This window comes from Lipotes vexillifer, unplaced genomic scaffold, assembly GCF_000442215.2.
Source record: "Lipotes vexillifer unplaced genomic scaffold, Lipotes_vexillifer_v1.1 scaffold374, whole genome shotgun sequence".
Lineage (NCBI taxonomy): Eukaryota > Metazoa > Chordata > Mammalia > Artiodactyla > Lipotidae > Lipotes > Lipotes vexillifer.
This window is the reverse complement of record NW_006774696.1, coordinates 775,060-796,676: the sequence shown is the minus strand read 5'-3', so window position 1 is coordinate 796,676 and position 21,617 is coordinate 775,060. Positions and strand designations below refer to the sequence as shown.

Sequence of the window (21,617 nt, the reverse complement as noted above, 5' to 3'; positions counted from 1 at the left end):
TCAGACAGCCTTCATCTGAACATTCTAGAAAGATCACTGCCTTTTCTGGAAAACAAATCAAAGCGGTGGTGATGGCTAACATTTATTGAAGTGCTCGCTGAGTGTCAGGCACTGTTCTGAACGCGTGACAAGTGGGATTTCATTTCCTCCCCTTGCGGAGTCCCTGCCACGGGTACTATTATCATTCTTTATGCTCCCAGCGGGAGACTGGGAGCGAGATGGGGGCTCACACTAAAGTGGGAGCTGGGGTCAGCCGGCCTGACTCTCTGTGACTGCATCCAGCTCTCCCCATGGTGGGGAGGGGCGGGCAGGCGTCCAGCAGCTGGGGAGAACTCTCAGCTTGTTGCGTTTATTATGGAATAACAAACCATCTGAACTGGAAGGGACTGTAGAATTCACCTAGCCCAAAAGTCCCCACGTGAGCAAACTAAAGTCACAAGATGTAAATGGTCAAAATTCGTTTTAATCCTTTATCACTGTCGTTTGTCAACATGAGTTATCTCTGCTGCCAAGTGAGTACCTTCCTGATCCAGGTACCATGAGGGGTGGTTTGCATATATTAATTGTCCTGCTGGAGCCACACATCAAGCCCAAAAGGCAGGCATGGTTACCCCCTCCCTTTTATTGTGGTGAACGGTGAGGCTCAGAGAAGCAAAGTAACCTGCTCAGGTGCACCTAGGCTGCTCCAGGATTTGAACCAGTATCTGTCGGACTCCAGGTCTGCAGCCTGCCCTGCTTCATACTTGTCTGGCTGCTCTGGGGTCTATGACTGTCCCAAACAGAGCAGGGTCTGAATTCTCTCTCTCCTGGTCTCTTGCCCTCCCCCACTTCCCTCCGTGTGTGTGTGTGTGTGTGTGTGTGTGTGTGTGTGTGTGTGTGTGTGTGTGTGTGTGTGTGTGTGTGTGTGTGTGCGCGCGCACGCACGCACCTGCGCCTATCTCTGTCTGTCTCACTCTCAAAAGAGCCCCCACAAGAGTCTTCAAGCCTTTGGTACTAAAGCCAGAGCATAGATGTGATACGAGCTCCCCAACTGCCCTGCTCTCTAGATCAAGGGAAGGCAGACTGTTCTCTGTCCACTTTCTGAGTCAGGTTTCTTTCCAGGGTTATCTTGGGATACCATAGCATCAATCTCTCCCCTCTGAGCAGGTGGAGTCCCTTCCAGACTGTCTTTAGTAAGAACAAGAGGTGATGAGAAAACCGTAATGCAAAGAGTCATGCACCACAATGTTCATTGCAGCTGTATTTACAATAGCCAGGACACGGAAGCAAACCAAGTGTCCACTGACAGATGAATGGATAAAGAAGATGTGGCACATATATGCAATGGAATATTAGCCATAAAAAGAAACGAAATTGAGTTATTTGTAGTGAGGTGGATGGACCTAGAGTCTGTCATACAAAGTAAGTCAGAAAGAGAAAAATACCGTATGCTAACGCATATATATGGAATCTAAAAAAACAAAAACAAAAACGATTCTTATGAACCTAGGGGCAGGACAGGAATGAAGACGCAGATGTAGAGAATGGACTTGAGGACACGGGGAGGCGCAAGGGTAAGCTGGGACAAAGTGAGAGAGTGGCATGGACATATATACACTACCAAATGTAAAATAGCTAGCTAGTGGGAAGCAGCCGCATAGCACAGGGAGATCAGCTCGGTGCTTTGTGACCACCTAGAGGGGTGGCATAGGGAGAGTGAGAGGGAGATGCAAGAGGGAGGGGATATGGGGACATATGTATACGTACAGCTGATTCACTTTGTTATAAAGCAGAAACTAACACACCAGTGTAAAGCAATTATACTCCAATAAAGATGTCTAAAAAAACAACAACAGGTGAGCGACCCCGAGTCAACATAACCCTCAGTCAGGGAGGATGAGAGGTGTCTTCCCAAAAAGCAGTGGCTGTGGTAGGGAGCTCTGTGAACCCTAACTCCTGACCCTGCAGGGACGCCAGGAATGGAGCTGTCTTCCAGCTCCAGCTGGGCCTTGGGATACCAGTGTGTGGAATAAGGGCGCCCCCGTGTGGCCAGACAGCACTTTCAGCCCCTGATTCCTGTGAATTGTGAAACCTCTGCAGCTTGCAGCATGATGACAGGCTCTGGGTGTGTCGGGCGGGGCTTTCAGGGGAACAGACGGGAGGGGTGAGGGCTGCCCTCCCCCAGCAAAAGAGAGGCTTCGCTACTGGACCACAGCCCACCTTCTGGGGCTCTTCTGCGGGAGCACCCGCAGAGACTTCCTTCCAGCTAGTTGAAGGTGACCTGGCCCCATCTTAAAAGTCTGTGGTCTCTGCGCCCCCATCCAAAGACTATATAATTTTGCCTCGTGGGCCTCGTGATTTGAAAAACATTACACGTGAACAGACTGCGTTTTATGTCGTCTTCCTATGTTTTATTGATCAAAGACGTCAGTAACTGCTAATCATGACCTTACCCAATGTGAGATAACTGGTATTGCCCATTAATTAACATTTCCTTACTACACACTCACCTGAAGTTTGAGTTGGCCGTTAGCCACCTCCTCACAAGAAGGTATGTGGTTCCCCTCACGCATTCTGAAATATTGCAGATTGCCCCTGAAACCCCATTCCTTTCTTCACAGGCCCTATAGGAGTCCAGAGACCCTGAGTTGAGAATAACTGAGCTTGTCCAGTGCTTTTTTACTGCACATGTGAAAACACACCAGAGAAGCAAAGCGATTTCCGTCTAGAGTGAAAAAAGATAGTGGGACTTTCCGGATTCTTTCTTCTCCATCCATAGTATCCATTCATTTAGTGAGTAACCGTCTACGAGGCACCTTAGGGGCCTCCATATCTGTGAACCACACAGACAGGATCTGTGAATCCCGGAGGTTTAGACCAACAGGAATGACAGTTGAGCAAAGAAGCAGACTCCTTAGGTACTGTGATGGGTGTGTCCTCTCCCAGGGTTATCAGCCTCATCTGGCGGGGAGACAGTATAGGAAGAGATGTTCTGGAGAGGTTAGATCTAAATGGAGGCCTGAGGCTGAGCTGGAGTTTGCCAGGAGAGGGGACGATGTTCCAGGTAGAGAGAGAGATCCATTCTGGAGAGGCAGGTGGCCAGAGCCCTGATGGGGAGAACAGCAAGAGATGATGTGGCCAGAAATGTAAGCCAGGGTGGGTCCCTCAGGACTTCTCATCAAATACGCTAAGGAGTTTGGGCTTTATGAGGCGGGGTGGGGGCGTGGGTAATGGAAGATCCCTGAGAGAACGGCATGATTAGATGTGCATATAAGAAAGACCACTCTTGTTGCATCAGGGAAGGATCACAGCCAGTAGGGCCAGAGGACTCTTGTGTTCATTCTGGTGAGAGATGTTGGAGGCCGAGCAAAGGGATCAGAAGTAGCAGCAGAGACAGGTAGATGGACCAGAGAGAGATTCTGCAGCTGAAATCAGTAACTGTCTGCAAAGGTGGCTGGGCTTTGGAAGCAAGACAGGGAACCTCTTTCAAATGTTGTCACCTGAGACTTCCTTTTCAAAGCCCTGTACCTAGAAGTCCTGCCTGCTTTGGCCTGTGTCTCGTGCTGGCCCCCTCTTGGTCTGCTGTGCCCACGTCCTTCCTGGACTAAGCAGGATATCATGGCATTGACTCTGAGTGTCATGGTGGACAGGCACCTGCTGCGACCCTAGTTCCAGCTCGCACTCTGTGCCGTAAAGAACTGTGTGACTTCCAACAATTCTGTTTTTTTCAACCTGTTTCCTCATTGTGAAATGAATAAATGGACTTATATCAGGAGTCACAAACACACATGCCTGCTGGGGCCAGGACCTCGGCCTAAAGGAACCAAGGATGCTGAGTACAATTCACTAGGGAGACTGGAGCCCCCATCTCAGGCAGCTGCCACCTGTGCATTCTGATTGTGGAATTATTGCTCTGGAGAGGGTAGAGGGCAAGGCGAAGGTCTTTATATTTTTCAAGAGGAGCTAGAAATCTGGGTTTTCAGGTTGTAATTTTTAGTGTTGACAACTAATTTTTTAAAAAATTTAAACACTGTTGAGTCAGACCAAACATGTCTTCAGGATGAATAGAACCTTCTCATCCCCACAGACCACTAGGTCACAGTTTGTGACCTCTGACCTTTTTTAAAAAAATTTTATTGGAGTATAGTTGATTTATAATGTTATGTTACTTTCTGGTGTACAGCAAAGTGACTCACTTATACATATATTCGTTCTTTTTTAGATTCTTTTCTCATATAGGTTATCACGGAATATTGGGTAGAGTTGCCAGTGCTATACAGTAGGTCCCTGTTGGTCATAGTAGTGTGTGTGTTCATCCCAAGCTCCTGATTTATCCTCCCCCTCCCCACCTTTCCCCTTTGGTAACCATAAGTTTGTTTTTGATGTCTGTAAGTCTGCTTCTCTTTTGTAAATAAGTTCATTTGTATCTCTTTTTTTCATTAGATTCCACATATAAGTGATAGCATATGGTATTTGTCTTTCTCTGGCTTATTTCACGTAGTATGATAATCTCTAGGTCCATGCATGTTGCTGCAAATGGCACTGTTTCATTCTTTTTTATGACTGAGTAATATTCCATTATATATATATATATATATATATATATATATATATATATATATATGTACCACATCTTTATCCATTCCTCTGTTGATGGACATTTAGGTTGCTTCCATGTCTTGGCTATTGTAAATAGTGCTGCAGTGAAAATTGAGGTGCATGTATCCTTTCGGACTATGGTTTTCTCCAGATATATGCCCTGTCCAGGAGTGGGACTGCCAGATCATGTGGTAGTTCTATTTTTAGTTTTTTAAGGAACCTCCATCCTTTTCTCCATAGTGGCTGTATCAGTTTACATTCCCACCAACAGTGCAAGAGGGTTCCCTTCTCCACACCGTCTCCAGCATTTATTGTTTGTAGACTTTTTGATGATGGCCATTCTGACCGTTATGAGGTGCTAACTCATTGTAGTTTTTATTTGCATTTCTCTGATAATTGGTGATGTTAAGCATCTTCTTATGTGCTTTATGGCCATCTGTATGCCTTCTTTGGAGAAATGTCTATTTAGATCTTCTGCCCATTTTTTGATTGGGTTGTTTGTTTTTTTGATATAGAGCTGCATGAGCTGTTTGTAAATTTTGGAGATTAATCCTTTGTCGGTATGACCTCTGACCTTGATCATTTCTAGGAACTAGAATTTTGAGAACTGGTAAGGAATACGATTCTATCAGAAGTCCCAAGTAAGCGTGCACTGTCCTTTTCATGTGAAGATAACCATATTGACTTGCCATTAGCGTAAGGAAAAATTTCTTCTGTGTGAGGTAAGTGTTATTACAGGCGACCAAACCGAGGCCCCAGAGAGGTTAAATCTTAGTGCCAGAGGAGGAAGGTGGCCACCCCTCTACAATAGCCTGCTCATTAACGGAAGGGGCTAGATCCCTCTCAAAACTCAGGATACCGGAGCAGGCTGATTGGCAGCCCTTTGATTAGACCCCCCAAACACTCACCCATATCACCCCTTTTGGGGAGCCTACTAGGTTACCAAAAAAAGTTCAGCATCATAGCTCCCTGAGCAGTTGCTTAGCAACCAGCTATTATCATAGCAAAAACAAACAGATCAACTGGAAAATAATGAAATTGGTTACATGCATGGGCATAGCTGCAGAGGTTCACTAAAATATCACTCCCACCCCTTCACCTGTGTCTTCTAAGAAATGAGGGTGGAGGGCTTCCCTGGTGGCGCAGTGGTTGGGAGTCCGCCTGCCGATGCAGGGGACACGGGTTCGTGCCCCGGTGCGGGAGGATCCCACATGCCGCGGAGCGGCTGGGCCCGTGAGCCATGGCCGCTGAGCCTGCGCGTCCGGGAGCCTGTGCTGTGCAACGGGAGAGGCCACAACAGCGAGAGGCCCGCGTACCGCAAAAAAAAAAAAAAAAATGAGGGTGGAGATATGCAGGTTTCACTCCTGATTTCAGAAATGTCAAGTGAAATTCTGCAGGCGTGGCAGAGGTCCTGCAGACCTGCCTTTGCCTGCAGGTCCTACTGTGCTTATCAAGGATGTGACTCGGGGTTGCTTATTTCGTCTCCCCAGTCCTCTGCTTCCTCAGTTAGTAAAGGGGCTAGTAATAGCTTCTTGCGGGGGTCTAGTAGGTGTTCAACAGAAGTTAATTTTCTGTGCTTTGACGCTCAGAACTGAACGTCTTTGCCAGGCCCCCGCCCATAACCCCCACTGTTGCGAACTGCCGCCTTCAGTACAGCCTGGTAACTTCGTGTAACCATCTTTTTTTTTTTTTTTTTTTTTTAATGAAATGAGAAACTATATACTCATGCTCATTCACTCCAAAAACTATTGAGTGAGCACCTACTATGTGCCAGACAGTGTGCTGCATCGTGACATTGCTGTCTCTGGATTCGCTCGACCTGCATCTCAACACTGAGCACTCCTCACTCAGCATTTACTGGACCTTGGGAAAGGTACTTAACCCTCAAACTCTGCACCTATGAAGTGAGGATCATATTCTTTCTTCCCTCTTAAGGTTCTGGGAAGGTTAAATGGAATAGTACTTGGAAAGCACCTAGCACATGCCTGGCATGTTCTACATTCCACACATATACACTGTGCATCTGCCATGACTGGGCTGTGTTCTAGGCACTGGGGCTTTCACGGTGCACAGCACAGGCCGGGTTCCTGCCCTCATGGGGTTACATTCTAGGGGGCACTCCAGCTGCACGCACTGCTGCTCCTCTTGTCACTATCATCAATACAGGTTCAGAGATAAAAGATACGGGAGCTCAGACTCACAAGATGACGACCCAGTGTGGGTGGGCTGGGAAGGCCTCGAAAATAGGTGATAGTTCAGTTCAGGCTTTAAGGACTAATAGGTATAAAGGCATGAAATATCTTGGCATGTTCAAGGAATGTTCCAGAATGGTAGAGGCCTAGACAGCTCTGTCTGCTGGGACGTCCCACATCCATGAGACTGGGGCAGGTTTCTCGCCTCTTTCTCTAACCCAGCAGAATCCTCGTCTTTGTTCAGTGCTTGAAGCTTATTTAAACCTCTGTGCTTTGCTTTGTAAATGTTGCCTCGCTTTTGAGGGGACAGACGTGCCACGTTGGTTGAGACTATATCCTGAGAGTGTGCAGGAGTGACAGATTCCAGTTTTACTGTGTTCTCTGCAGGATGACATCTAACCGCCCTCCCCCATCACGTGTCCCCGGGCACATGATGGCGGCTTTGTAAACACTGGTTGAATGAAGGACAGAAATGTGAACAAGGCCAGGGACAGGTGGCACCAGGCGAGGCCGACTGGCTGCTCGATGAGGGACATTACCAGGTGGCATTCCCTTGTGTACATTCGTTATTTTGTTTCTACTGTAACATTTTAACATTTATTGAGCACGTATTACAGGCCAAGCACTGTTGCAAGCACTTTCGCATGTATTTTGTCATTTAACCTCATCACCGTTCATTTAACAGATGAGGATGCCTGGGTGAAATAACATGCCCACAGCCACAGAGCACCATTAAGCAGACATCTTGCTTATCCTGGCTTATCCAAAGGCATTCTGTGCTTACTGTTTTTATAATATTTGTTTGTTTTATTGAAGTCTAGTTGATTTACAGTGTTGTGTTAATTTCTCCTGTAGAGCAAAGTGATTCAGTTATACATATATATCTACATTTTTATATTTTTTTCCACTTTGGTTTATCACAGGATATTGAATATAGTTCCCTGTGCTATACAGTAGGACCTTGTTGTTTATCCATTCTGTATATAATAATTTGCATCTGCTAACCCCAAACTCCCACTCCCTCCCTCCACATCCCCTTGCCCCCTTGGCAACCACAAGCCTGCTCTCTATGTCTGTGAGTTTCTGTTTTGTACATAAGTTCATTTGTGGCATATTTTAGATTCCACATATAAGGGATATCATATGGTAATTGTCTTTCTCTGGCTTATTTCACTTAGTATGATAATCTCTAAGTCCATGCATGTTGCTGCAAATGGCATTATTTCATTCTTTTTATGGCTGAGTAATATTCCATTGTATATGTACCACATCTTTATCCATTCATCTGTCGATGGGCATTTAGGTTGTTCCCATCTCCGGGCTATTGTAAATAGAGCTGCAGTGAACATTTTGGTATATGACTCTTTTTGAATTATGGTTTTCTCTGGGTATAGGCCCAGGAGTGGGACTGCTGGATCATATGGTAGTTCTATTTTTAGTTTTTTGAGGAACCTCCATACTGTTCTCCATAGTGGCTGCACCAATTTACATTCCCACCAACAATGGGGGCGGGGGTGGTTCCCTTTTCTCCACACCCTCTCCAGCCATTTGCTTGCTGTTGTGCTTAACCTGTTTATTGATCCAAACGCCTGATGGGCTGATCTCTACCATCATCATGATGGCCATGATCATCCTCACAGGTCGTAGTTATCAAGTGCATTCTATGCATTGAAGAACTGTCTTAATTCGTACAAAACCCCACAGCCCAAGTCCTAATATATCACCGTCTCAGAGAGGATAAAACAGTGGCACAGAGATGTAACTTGCTGGAGAGTACGAGCAGGTGAGTGTCCAGGTAGGGCCTGAATCTGGGCAGGCTGCCCCAGAGCTGCCCTCTGAACTGCAAAGCTCTTGATGGCCCCTCCAGTTAACCTCCAGCTCACAGCTGACCCGGGGCAGCACATAGAAAGCACCGCTGGATGTTCAGCTGTGATTGCTAACGGCAAACAGGGCAGTGGGGGTAATTAGATAGGAATGAATGAGGATGTTGAGAAGGACATGAGATGCTGACTGTAGAGTCCCTGGCATAGAGCCGGGCGCAGTCAACGACAGCTTTTTCTTTTATTAACATGCCCCAAAAGCTCATTCTTAGCTTCTCTTTCCTTCCTGGCCCTCCCTGCCTGACAGCTTCTCCCTCTGGATGTGTTAAATGCCATCATCAATTCAGGAACCACCCAATTTTGCTGGCCCTGGGGGCCCCCCAGGTCTCAAGATGACTCTGCCCCTCTCTGCCCGCATCCGTGATGTGTCTGTCTTACGGTGCCACTCCCTGTAGGCAGCTTTATCTCCCTCATTTGCAAGTCCTTGCTGTTGTCCACACACACCTCCTGGAAGCCTGTCTGCTGGGAACTCATTTCCTAGGCAGCTATAATAGAATCTGAGCAAACCCCATTACCTGGCCTCCTATGCAGGGGAGTGCAGCAAGGCCTTGGACGGGCTGTGCCCAGGTCTGCCTCCACAGTTATCTGAGCAGATGATAAGCACAGCTTAACTCTGCCCCCTCCACCCTCTCTGCCCAGAGGTAGGTTGCTAAGTCCTGAAAAGTGTTATTCAGATGATTTCCCCTTGCTCTGGTTGGAAGCCATGATTCTATCTGGTACTCTTGAAGGTAGACAGTGTAAGGGGTGTGGGGGGCAGCTGGGGACCAGGGGGCTTCTCAGAGCCACAGACACACATGTACACGTGCACATGCACCTATCTGTGCTTCTCACCGGTTGCTGGTATCTGTGGCCAAGGTAGCCCTGCTGCTTCTCACCATCTGCCAGCTTGCTCCCTGGTTCTGTTTGCACCGCGCCCACATAGTTCCAGGAATAAGCTGAAATCAGAAAGGTACGGGGGAATCTCAGCCTTCTCTTCAAATAGGGATCACCCCAACTGTGCCCATCTACACCTCGTGAGCCTCGTGGGAGGATACGAGGGTGCAGGCAGCCTGTGCAGGCTGATGAAGGGAGAGAGACGTTTACAAACACCCTCCATGCACCTGCTGTTGTGCTAGGTGCTTGACAGATGTTTTTCGGGGTTTTTGTTTGTTTGTTTTGTTTTGGCCATGCTGCACTGGCATGCGGGCTCTTAGTTCCCTAACCAGGGATCGAACCCATGCCCCCTGCAGTGGAAGTGCAGTCTTAACCACTGGACCACCAGGGAAGTCCCCAAATGTTATCTTTTTTAATCACAAACGTTATCATCATTTTTTAAATGCAAAAGATAAACTTGATCAAAAGTCATATGTATTTAAGTGGCGGAACTACAGTTGCCACCCAGCTCTGTTGCTTCCAAAGGGCCCTCTTCACAGTACCACCCTCTCTCTCACATAAGACAACTGCAAATTGATTCCTTCATTCCCTGCATATTTATTGCATGCCTGCTGTGTGCCTGACACAGTGCCAGAGCTAGAAACATAACCATGAACAAGGCTCATCCTTGACCTCAAGCCTAGCAGAGCTGATAGGTACATAAGCAGGCACCCTGCATGTTATTACCACTGCCGCCACCTACCATCCTCGGTGAGCAAAAAAGTCCAGGACGATGCCCACCATCCCTAATTATTAGAGAAATGCAAATCAAAACTACAATGAGGTATCACCTCACACCTGTCAGAATGGCCAGCATCAAAAAGTCTACAAGCAATAAATGCTGGAGAGGGTGTGGAGAAAAGGGAACCCTCCTACACTGTTGGTGGGAATATAAATTGGTACAACCATTATGGAGAACAGTATGGAGGTTCCTTAAAAGACTAAAAATAGAACTACCATATGATCCAGCAATCCCACTCCTGGGCATATATCCAGAGATAATTTTAAGAGATACATACACCCCAGTGTTCATAGCAGCACTATTTAAGTGTCCATGGACAGAGGAATGGATAAAGAAGATGTGGCACATATATACAATGGAATATTACTCAGCCGTAAAAGAGAATGAAATAATGCCATTTGCAGCAACATGCATGGACCTAGAGATTATCATACTAAGTGAAATAAGCCAGAGAAAGACAAATAGCATATGATAATCACTTATATGTGGAATCTTAAAAAATGAACTTGTTTACAAAACAAACAGACTCACAGACATCAAAAACAAACTTATGGTTACCAAAGTGGAAAGGAAGTGGGGAGGGATAAATTAGGAGTTTGGGATTAACATATTCACACTACCATATATAAAATAGATAATCAACAAGGACCTACTGTATAGCACAGGGAACTCTACTCAGTATTCTGTAATAACCTATATGGCAAAAGAATCTGAAAAAGAATGGATACACATATATGTGTAGCTGAATCACTCTGCTGTACACCTGAAACTGACACAACATTGTAAAACAACTGTACTCCAATATAAAATAAAAATAGAAAAGTCCAGGACAAACCAGTCCCAAAGAAGATGTAGCCCCATCATCAAGGGGGACACATCAAGGCCAACAGAGGTGGGCAGGGGAGGTGCAGGGAAGCAAAGTTCTCTAATTGGCTGCACACAAAGCCTTAAGAGAAAGCGTGATACTGTTCTGGGGTTTCAGAAACAGACACGCACTCCAGCACAAATTTCTTTCCCTCCTCCCATTCCTTGTAATATAACTTTCCTGTGAGTGAGTCCTGGGAACTTGTATGAGCATCGCTTGGATTCCGTACAACACAGGGTTGATTAAACAGTGGGCTCTCTGACATTTGATGCTGTGGACATCTGAGGCTCAGAGAGCCAATGTCTCATTCTCTCCTGGCATCCTGACAGCAGCCCCAGTGCCTCCTGCCCCATGGTTCCAAGCAGTTTGTCACCTGTCAGCACCAGCCTCAGCCATTCATTGCACCAACACAAAGAAATCAGCCCAACCACTTCTGTTATAGGAGTGGAAGCTCTCGTGTCTAGAGAGTGAGGATCTCCATCCCTGCCCAGGGAGTAGGGGCAACAAGATGTGTCCAGACGGTAACCAGCATCAAGAGGGCTGATGCATAAAACAATTACCCTGATCAAAGCCTAAGAGGGTGGGAAGATGTTCTCCAGAATTCTGGGACGTTGTTCTAAAGCTAAGGGCAGCGGGAGTGGGCTTTAGCACCAAGTGCAGAGAAAAGTCAAGAAAGATGAGAACGGAGAAGTCTGTTGGATTTGACAGTGAGGGGCCATTGCCAGCCTTGGCCTGATCCAAGGAGTCAGAGGCAGACTGTAGTTGTTAGAGAAGCTAGTGGATGGTAAAGAAAAAAAAAAAAAAAAAAAAAAAAAAAAAAATCAGTGCAGGAGGCTCAGTAAGCCAGGAGGTCAACGCCCGTCTCTGCACCTCCAAACGCTACCTGTGTTCTGGCCTCTGCCCAGTTAGCTGCTACAACGTGCGATCCACCATTGGGATGCCATGTAAAGAGCATCTGCATGCAGGCTGCAGCCTCCTGCCATCTCCCTCCATCCCCTTCCTAACCTCTCCCACCAACTGCCTTAATCCATGAGCTCCAAGAAGCTCACTGCTCTAGCTGCACAGTCACCACATTAACAGACTTGGTCCACATAGATCCTGTGATTATTGATCCTTCCAGGTTATTTCTACACTGGCACAGCCTTAATTCATACAATGATGATTTTATCCTCATCATCATTTGTTGTTTTGTTGTTTACTTAACCTCTCAGAGTTTGAATGTCTTCTTCAGTAAACTGGGAATACTAGTACGTATGTCATAGTATATCAGCAATGATTCAAGGAGTAATGCCTATAAAGTGCCTGGCACAGTGCTTGTTACTGAAACGTTGCAAGCACTTTTTTTTTTTTTCTGGCGGTACGCGGCCCTCTCACTGTTGTGGCCTCTCCCGTTGCGGAGCACAGGCTCCGGACGCGCAGGCTCAGCGGCCGTGGCTCACGGATCCAGCCGCTCCGCGGCATGTGGGATCTTCCCGGACCGGGGCACGAACCCGTGTCCCCTGCATCGGCAGGTGGACTCTCAACCACTGCGCCACCAGGGAAGCCCTGCAAGCACTTTTGATTACTGTTTATTGGTCACTTACAATGTACCAGGTGTGTTCTAAGAAATTCAGTTCCCCTGAATCCTATATGCTTTCTTATTTCCAAATTTTGCAAATACCTGGAACCCCCGTCCCCTGACTGCCTAACTTCTGCTTTCTTTTTGGTTGAATTGGGTCTTTGTTGCTGTGCACGGGCTTTCTCTAGTTGAGGCAAGGGGGGTGGCTACCCTTTGTTGCGATGTGTGGGCTTCTCATTGCAGTGGCTTCTCGTTGCAGAGCACGGGCTCTAGGCGTGCAGGCTTCAGTAGTTGTGGCTCATGGGCTCTACAGCACAGGTTCAGTAGTTGTGGCACACGGGCTTAGTTGCTCTGTGGCATGTGGGATCTTCCCGGACCAGGGCTCGAACCCATGTCCCCTGCATTGGCAGGTGGATTCTTAACCACTGCACCACCAGGGACGTCCCACTTCTGCTTTTTAGAACACAGCTCAACCAATGGCATTTTTCACAGAACTAGAACAAAATATTTTGAATTTATATGGAAACACAAAAGACCCCAAATAGCCAAAGCAATCCTGAGAAAGAAAAACAGAGCTAGAGGAGTCAGACTCCCTGCTTCAGACTATACTACAAAGCCAGAGTAATCAAGACAATATGTTACTGGCACAAAAACAGAAATATAGATCAATGGAACAGGATAGAGAGCCCAGAAATAAATTCATGCACCTATGGTCAATTTAACAGAGAAAAGACACCGAGTCTCTTGTAATACTGTGCAGTGCAGATTTGCCTGCCTGTGTCTTTCCAATTCTGTCTTCTTAGGTTATAGGTCCAGGAATGGGCCTGCTAGGTCATATTGTAGCTCAATGAAAAGACAGTCTCTTCAATAAGTGGTGCTGGGAAAACTGGACAGCTACATGTAAAAAAAATGAAATTAGAACACTTCCTAACACCATACACAAAAATAAACTTGAAATGGATCAAAGATCTAAATGTAAGGCCGGACACTATAAAACTCTTAGAGGAAAACATAGGCAGAACACTTCTTCACAGAAATCACAACAGTATCTTTTTTAATCCACTTTCTAGAGTAATGAAAATAAAAATAAACAAATGGGACTTAAAAACTTCTGCACAACAAAGAAAACCATAAACAAAACGAAAACTCAACCCACAGAATGGGAGAAAATATTTGCAAATGAAGTGACCAATAAGGGATTAATCTCCAAAATATACAGACAGCTCATGTAGCTCTATGTCAAAAAAACAGGAAGATGGCGGAAGAGTAGGGTGCGGAGATCACCTTCCTCCCCACAGATACACCAGAAATACATCTACACGTGGAACAACTACAGGACACCTACTGAACGCTGGCAGAAGACCTCAGACCTCCCAAAAGGCAAGAAACACCCCCACGCACCTGGGTAGGGCAAAAGAAAAAAGAAACAACAGAGACAAAAGAATAGGGACGAACCCGCACCAGTGGGAGGGAGCCGTGAAGGAGGAAAGGTCTCCACACACTAGGAGCCCCTTCGCGGGCGGAGACTGTGGGTGGCGGAGGGGGGAGCTTCGGAGCCGCGGAGGACAGCACAGCAACGGGGGTGCGGAGGGCAAAGCGGAGAGATTCCCGCACAGAGGATCGGTGCCAACCGGCACTCATCAGCCCAAGAGGCTTGTCTGCTCACCGCGGGCAGGACTGGGAGCTGAGGCTTGGGCTTCGGTCGTAGCGCCGGGAGAGGACTGGGGTTGGCGGCGTGAACACAGCCTGCAGGGGGTTAGTGCGCCACAGCTGGCCGGGAGGGAGTCCGGTGAAAACCCTGGACCTGCTGAAGAGGCAAGAGGCTTTTTCTTCCTTGTTTCTTGGTGCGCGAGGATGGGGATTAAGAGCGCTGCTTAAAGGAGCTCCAGAGACGGGCGCGAGCCGCAGCTAACAGCGTGGACCCCAGAGACGGTCATGAGACGCTAAGGCTGCTGCTGCCACCACCAAGAAGCCTGTGTGCGAGCACAGGTCACTATCCACACCCCACTTCCGGGGAGCCTGTGCAGCCCGCCACTGCCAGGGTTAATTCCTCCGGGAGAACGCACAGCGCGCCTCAGGCTGGTGCAACGTCACGCCAACCTCTGCCACTGCAGGCTCGCCCCGCACTGTGCCCCTCCCTCCCCCCGGCCTGAGTGAGCCAGAGCCCCCGAACCAGCGGCTCCTTTAACCCCGTCCCGTCTGAGCAAAGAACAGACGCCCTCCGCCGACCTACATGCAGAGGCGGGGCCAAATCCAAAGCTGAGCCCCTGGGAGCTGTGAGAACAAAGAAGAGAAAGGGAAATCTCTCCCAGTAGCCTCAGAAGCAGCGGATTAAAGCTCCACGATCAACTTGATGACTGTGGAATACATGAATAGACAACAGATCATCCCAAATAGAGGAGGTGGACTTTGAGAGCAAAATTTATGCTATATAGCTTTGCTTCCACCATTTGTCCTAGGGTTCTATCCGTCCATCGTCGTTTTTTTTTTTAATTTTTTTAAATTATTTTTTTATTTTAATTACTTTATTATATTTTATCTTTATTTTATCTTCTTTTTTTCCTTCCTTCCCTCCTTCCTTCATTCCTTTCTCCCTCCCTTCCTCCTTTTCTTTCTTTCTACTTCTACTAATTCTTTCTTCCTACTTTTCCTCCCTTCTATTCTGAGCCGTGTGGATGAAAGCCTCTTAGTGCTGCAGCCAGGAGTCAGTGCTGTGCCTCTAAGGTAGGAGAGCCAACTTCAGGACACTGGTCCACAAGAGACCTCCCAGCTCCACATAATATCAAATGGCGAAAATCTCAGAGAGATATCCATCTCAACACCAGCACCCAGCTTCACTCAACGACCAGCAAGCTACAGTGCTGGACATCCTATGCCAAACAACTAGCAAGACAGGAACACAACCCCACCCATTAGCAGAGAAGCTGCCTAAAATCATAATAAGTCCACAGACACCCCAAAGCACACCACCAGACATGGACCTGTCCACCAGAAAGAACACAGGCACTAGTCCCCTCCACCAAGAAGCCTACACACTGAACCAACCTTAACCACTGAGGACAGACACCAAAAACAACGGGAACTACGAACCTGCAGCCTGCAAAAAGGAGACCCCAAACACAGTAAGATAAGCAAAATGAGAAGACAGAAAAACACACAGCAGATGAAGGAGCAAGATAAAAACCCACCAGACCTAACAAATGAAGAGGAAATAGGCAGTCTACCTGAAAAAGAGTTCAGAATAATGATAGTAAAGATGATCCAAAATCTTGGAAATAGAATGGACAAACTGCAAGAAACATTTAACAAGGACCTAGAAGAACTAAAGATGAAACAAACAACAATGATCAACACAATAAATGAAATTAAAAATACTCTAGATGGGATCAATAGCAGAATAACTGAGGCAGAAGAACAGATAAGTGACCTGGAAGATAAAATAGTGGAAATAAGTACTGCAGAGCAGAATAAAGAAAAAAAATGAAAAGAACTGAGGAAAGTCTCAGAGACCTTTGGGACAACATTAAACGCAACAACATTCGAATTATAGGGGTTCCAGAAGAAAAAGAGAAAAAGAAAGGGACTGAGAAGATATTTGAGGAGATTATAGTTGAAAACTTCTCTAATATGGGAAAGGAAATAGTTAATCAAGTCCAGGAAGCACAGAGAGTCCCATGCAGGATAAATCCAGGGAGAAATATGCCAAGACACATATTAATCAAACTGTCAAATACAAAGAAAACATAAAGCATATTAAAAGCAGCAAGGGAAAAACAACAAATAACACACAAGGGAATCCCCATAAGGTTAACAGCTGATCTCTCAGCAGAAACTCTACAAGCCAGAAGGGAGTGGCAGGACATACTGAAAGTGATGAAGGAGAAAAACCTGCAACCAAGATTACTCTACCCAGCAAGGATCTCATTCAGATTTGATGGAGAAATTAAAACCTTTACAGACAAGCAAAAGCTGAGAGAGTTCAGCACCACCAAACCAGCTTTACAACAAATGCTAAAGGAACTTCTCTAGACAAAAACACAAGAGAAGGAAAAGTCCTATAATAACGAACCCAAAACAATTTAGAAAATGGGAATAGGAACATACATATCGATAATTACCTTAAATGTAAATGGACTAAATGCTCCCACCAAAAGACACAGATTGGCTGAATGGATACAAAAACAAGACCCATATATATGCTGTCTACAAGAGACCCACTTCAGACCTAGAGACACATACAGACTGAAAGTAAGGGGATGGAAAAAGATATTCCATGCAAATGGAAACCAAAAGAAAGCTGGAGTAGCAATTCTCATATCAGACAAAATAGACTTTAAAATAAGGACTATCAGAAGAGACAAAGAAGGACACTACATAATGATTAAGGGATCGATCCAAGAAGAAGATATAACAATTGTAAATATTTATGCACCCAACATAGGAGCACCTCAATACATAAGGCAAAAACTAGCAGCCATAAAAGGGGAAATCGACAGTAACACATTCATAGTAGGGGACTTCAACACCCCACTTTCACCAATGGACAGATCATCCAAAATGAATATAAATAAGGAAACACAAGCTTTAAATGATACCTTAAACAAGATGGACTTGATTGATATTTATAGGACACTCCATCCAAAAACAACAGAATACACATTTTTCTCAAGTGCTCATGGAACATTCTCCAGGATAGATCATATCTTGGGTCACAAATCAAGCCTTGGTAAATTTAAGAAAATTGAAATTGTATCAAGTATCTTTTCCGACCACAACGCCATGAGACTAGATATCAATTATAGGAAAAGAGCTGTAAAAAATACAAACACATGGAGGCTAAACAATACACTACTTAATAACGAAGTGATCACTGAAGAAATCAAAGAGGAAATTAAAAAATACCTAGAAACAAATGACAATGGAGATACAACGACCCAAAACCTATGGGATGCAGCAAAAGCAGTTCTAAGAGGGAAGTTTATAGCAATACAAGCCCACCTTAAGAAGCAGGAAACATCTCGAATAAACAACCTAACCTTGCACCTCAAGCAATTAGAGAAAGAAGAACAAAAAAACCCCAGAGTTAGCAGAAGGAAAGAAATCATAAAAATCAGATCAGAAATAAATGAAAAAGAAATGAAGGAAACAATAGCAAAGATCAATAAAACTAAAAGCTGGTTCTTTGAGAAGATAAACAAAATAGATAAACCATTAGCCAGACTCATCAAGAAAAAAAGGGAGAAGACTCAAATCAATAGAATCAGAAATGAAAAAGGAGAAGTAACAACTGACACTGCAGAAATACAAAAAATCATGAGGGATTACTACAAGCAACTCTATGCCAATAAAATGGACAATCTGGAAGAAATGGACAAATTCTTAGAAATGCACAAACTGCCAAGACTGAATCAGGAAGAAATAGAAAATATGAACAGACCAATCACAAACACTGAAATTGAAACTGTGATTAAAAATCTTCCAACAAACAAAAGCCCAGGACCAGATGGCTTCACAGGCGAATTCTATCAAACATTTAGAGAAGAGCTAACACCTATTCTTCTCAAACTCTTCCAAAATATAGCAGAGGGAGGAACACTCCCAAACTCATTCTACGAGGCCACCATCACCTTGATACCAAAACCAGACAAGGATGTCACAAAGAAAGAAAGAAAACTACAGGCCAATATCACTGATGAACATAGATGCAAAAACCCTCAACAAAATGCAAACAGAATCCAACAGCACATTAAAAGGATCATACACCATGATCAAGTGGGGTTTATTCCAGGAATGCAAGGATTCTTCAATATATGCAAATCAATAATGTGATAAACCATATTAACAACATTGAAGGAGAAAAACCATATGATCATCTCAATAGATGCAGAGAAAGCTTTTGACAAAATTCAACACCCTTGTATGATAAAAACCCTGCAGAAAGTCGGCATAGAGGGAACTTTCCTCAACATAATAAAGGCCATATATGACAAACCCACAGCCAACATCATCCTCAATGGTGAAAAACTGAAAGCATTTCCACTAAGATCAGGAACAAGACAAGGTTGCCCACTCTCACCACTCTTATTCAACATTGTTTTGGAAGTTTTAGCCACAGCAGTCAGAGAAGAAATAGAAATAAAAGGAATCCAAATTGGAAAAGAATAAATAAAGCTGTCACTGTTGGCAGATGACATGATACTGTACATAGAGAATCCTAAAGATGCTACCAGAAAACTACTAGAGCTAATCAATGAATTTGGTAAAGGAGCAGTATACAAAATTAATGCACAGAAATCTCTGGCATTCCTATACACTAAAGATGAAAAATCTGAAAGTGAAATCAAGAAAACACTCCCATTTACCATTGCAACAAAAAGAATAAAATATCTAGGAATAAACCTACCTAAGGAGACAAAAGACCTGTGTGCAGAAAATTATAAGACACTGATGAAAGAAATCAAAGATGATACAAATAGATGGAGAGATATACCATGTTCTTGGATTGGAAGAATCAACATTGTGAAAATGACTCTACTACCCAAAGCAATCTACAGATTCAATGCAATCCCTATCAAACTACCACTGACATTTTTCACAGAACTAAAACAAAAAATTTCATAATTTGTATGGAAACACAAAAGACCCTGAATAGCCACAGCAATCTTGAGAACAAAAAAACGGAGCTGGAGGAATCAGGCTCTGGGACTTCAGACTATACTACAAAGCTACAGTAATCAAGACAGTATGGTACTGGCACAAAAACAGAAAGATCAATGGAACAGGATAGAAAGCCCAGAGATAAACCCACGCACATATGGTCACCTCTCTTTGACAAAGGAGGCAGGAATGTACAGTGGAGAAAGGACAGCCTCTTCAATAAGTGGTGCTGGAAAACTGGACAGGTACATGTAAAAGTATGAGATTAGATCACTCTCTAACACCATACACAAAAAATAAGCTCAAAATGGATTAAAGACCTAAATGTAAGGCCAGAAACTATCAAACTCTTAGAGGAAAACATAGGCAGAACACTCCATGACATAAATCACAGCAAGATCCCTTTTGACCCACCTCCCAGACAAATGGAAATAAAAACAAAAATAAACAAATGGGACCTAATGAAACTTCAAAGCTTTTGCACAGCAAAGGAAACCATAAACAAGACGGAAAGACAACCGTCAGAATGGGAGAAAATATTTGCAGACGAAGCAACTGATAAAGGATTAATCTCCAAAATATACAAACAGCTCATGCAGCACAATATCAAAAAACAAAGAACCCAATCCAAAAATGGGCAGAAGACCTAAATAGACATTTCTCCAAAGAAGATATACAGACTGCCAACAAACACATGAAAGAATGCTCAACTTCATTAATCATTAGAGAAATGCAAATCAAAACTACAATGAGATATCATCTCACAACAGTCAGAATGGCCATCATCAAAAAATCTAGAAACAATAAACGCTGGAGAGGGTGTGGAGAAAAGGGGACCCTCTTGCACTGTTGGTGGGAATGTAAATTGATACAGCCACTGTGGAGAACAGTATGGAGGTTCCTTAAAAAACTACAAATAGACCTACCATATGACCCAGCAATCCCACTACTGGGCATATACCCTGAGAAAATCATGATTCAAAAAGAGTCGTGTACCAAAATATTCATTGCAGGACTATTTACAATAGCCTAGGGATGGAAACAACCTAAGTGTCCATCATCAGATGAATGGATAAAGAAGATGTGGTACATATATACAATGAAATATTACTCAGCCATAAAAAGAAACAAAATTGAGCTATTTGTAATGAGGTGGATAGACCTAGAGTCCGTCATACAGAGTGAAGTAAGTCAGAAAGAGAAAGACAAATACCGTATGCTAACACATATGTATGGAATTTAAGAGAAAAAATGTCATGAACAACCTAGGGGTAAGACAGGAATAAAGACACAGACCTACTAGAGAATGGACTTGAGGATATGGGGAGGGGGAAGGGTAAGCTGTGACAAAGCAAGAGAGACGCATGGACATATATACACTACCAGACGTAAGGTAGATAGCTAGTGGGAAGCAGCTGCATAGCACAGGGAGATCAGCTCAGTGCTTTGTGACCGCCTGGAGGGGTGGGATAGGGAGGGAGACGCAAGAGGGAAGAGATATGGGAACATATGTATATGTATAACTGATTCACTTTGTTATAATGCAGAAACTAACACACCATTGTAAAGCAATTATACTCCAATAAAGATGTAAAAAAAGAAAAAAAGACATAATATGTATAATTGAGTCACTTTGCTGTACATCTGAAACTAACCCAACGTTGTAAATCAACTATGGCTTCAATAAAAAATAAATTCAAACAAACAAGCCAATTGAAAAATGGGCAGAAGAACTAAACAGTTATTTCTCCAAAGAAGATACACAGACGGCCAATAGACACATGAAAAATACTCAACATCACCAATTATCAGAGAAATGCAAATCAAAACTACAGTGAGGTATCACCTCACACCAGTCAAAATGACCGTCACCAAAAAGTTGACAAATAATAAATGCTGGAGAGGGTGTGGAGAAAAGGGAACCCTCTTACACTATTGGTAGGAATGTAAATTGATACAGCCACTATGGAGAACAGTATGGAGTTTCCTTAAAAATCTAAAAATCTAGAAATAGAACTACCATATGATCCAGCAGTCACACTCTGAGGTATATATCCAGAGAAAACCATAATTCAAAAAGGTACATGCACCCCACTGTTCATTGCTCCATTGTTTACGATAGCCAAAACATGGAAGCAACCTAAAAGTCCATCACAGATGAGTGGGTAAAGAAGATGTGGTGTGTATATATATATATATATATATATATATATATATATATATATATATATAT

General features: G+C 44.3%; 1 protein-coding gene across 1 annotated transcript in view; it reads left to right on the top strand.

Moving 5' to 3' along the window:
- LARGE1 (LARGE xylosyl- and glucuronyltransferase 1) overlaps nucleotides 1-21,617 on the top strand; it is a 443,593-nt gene that overhangs the window by 405,246 nt on the left and 16,730 nt on the right. The window lies entirely within an intron of this gene.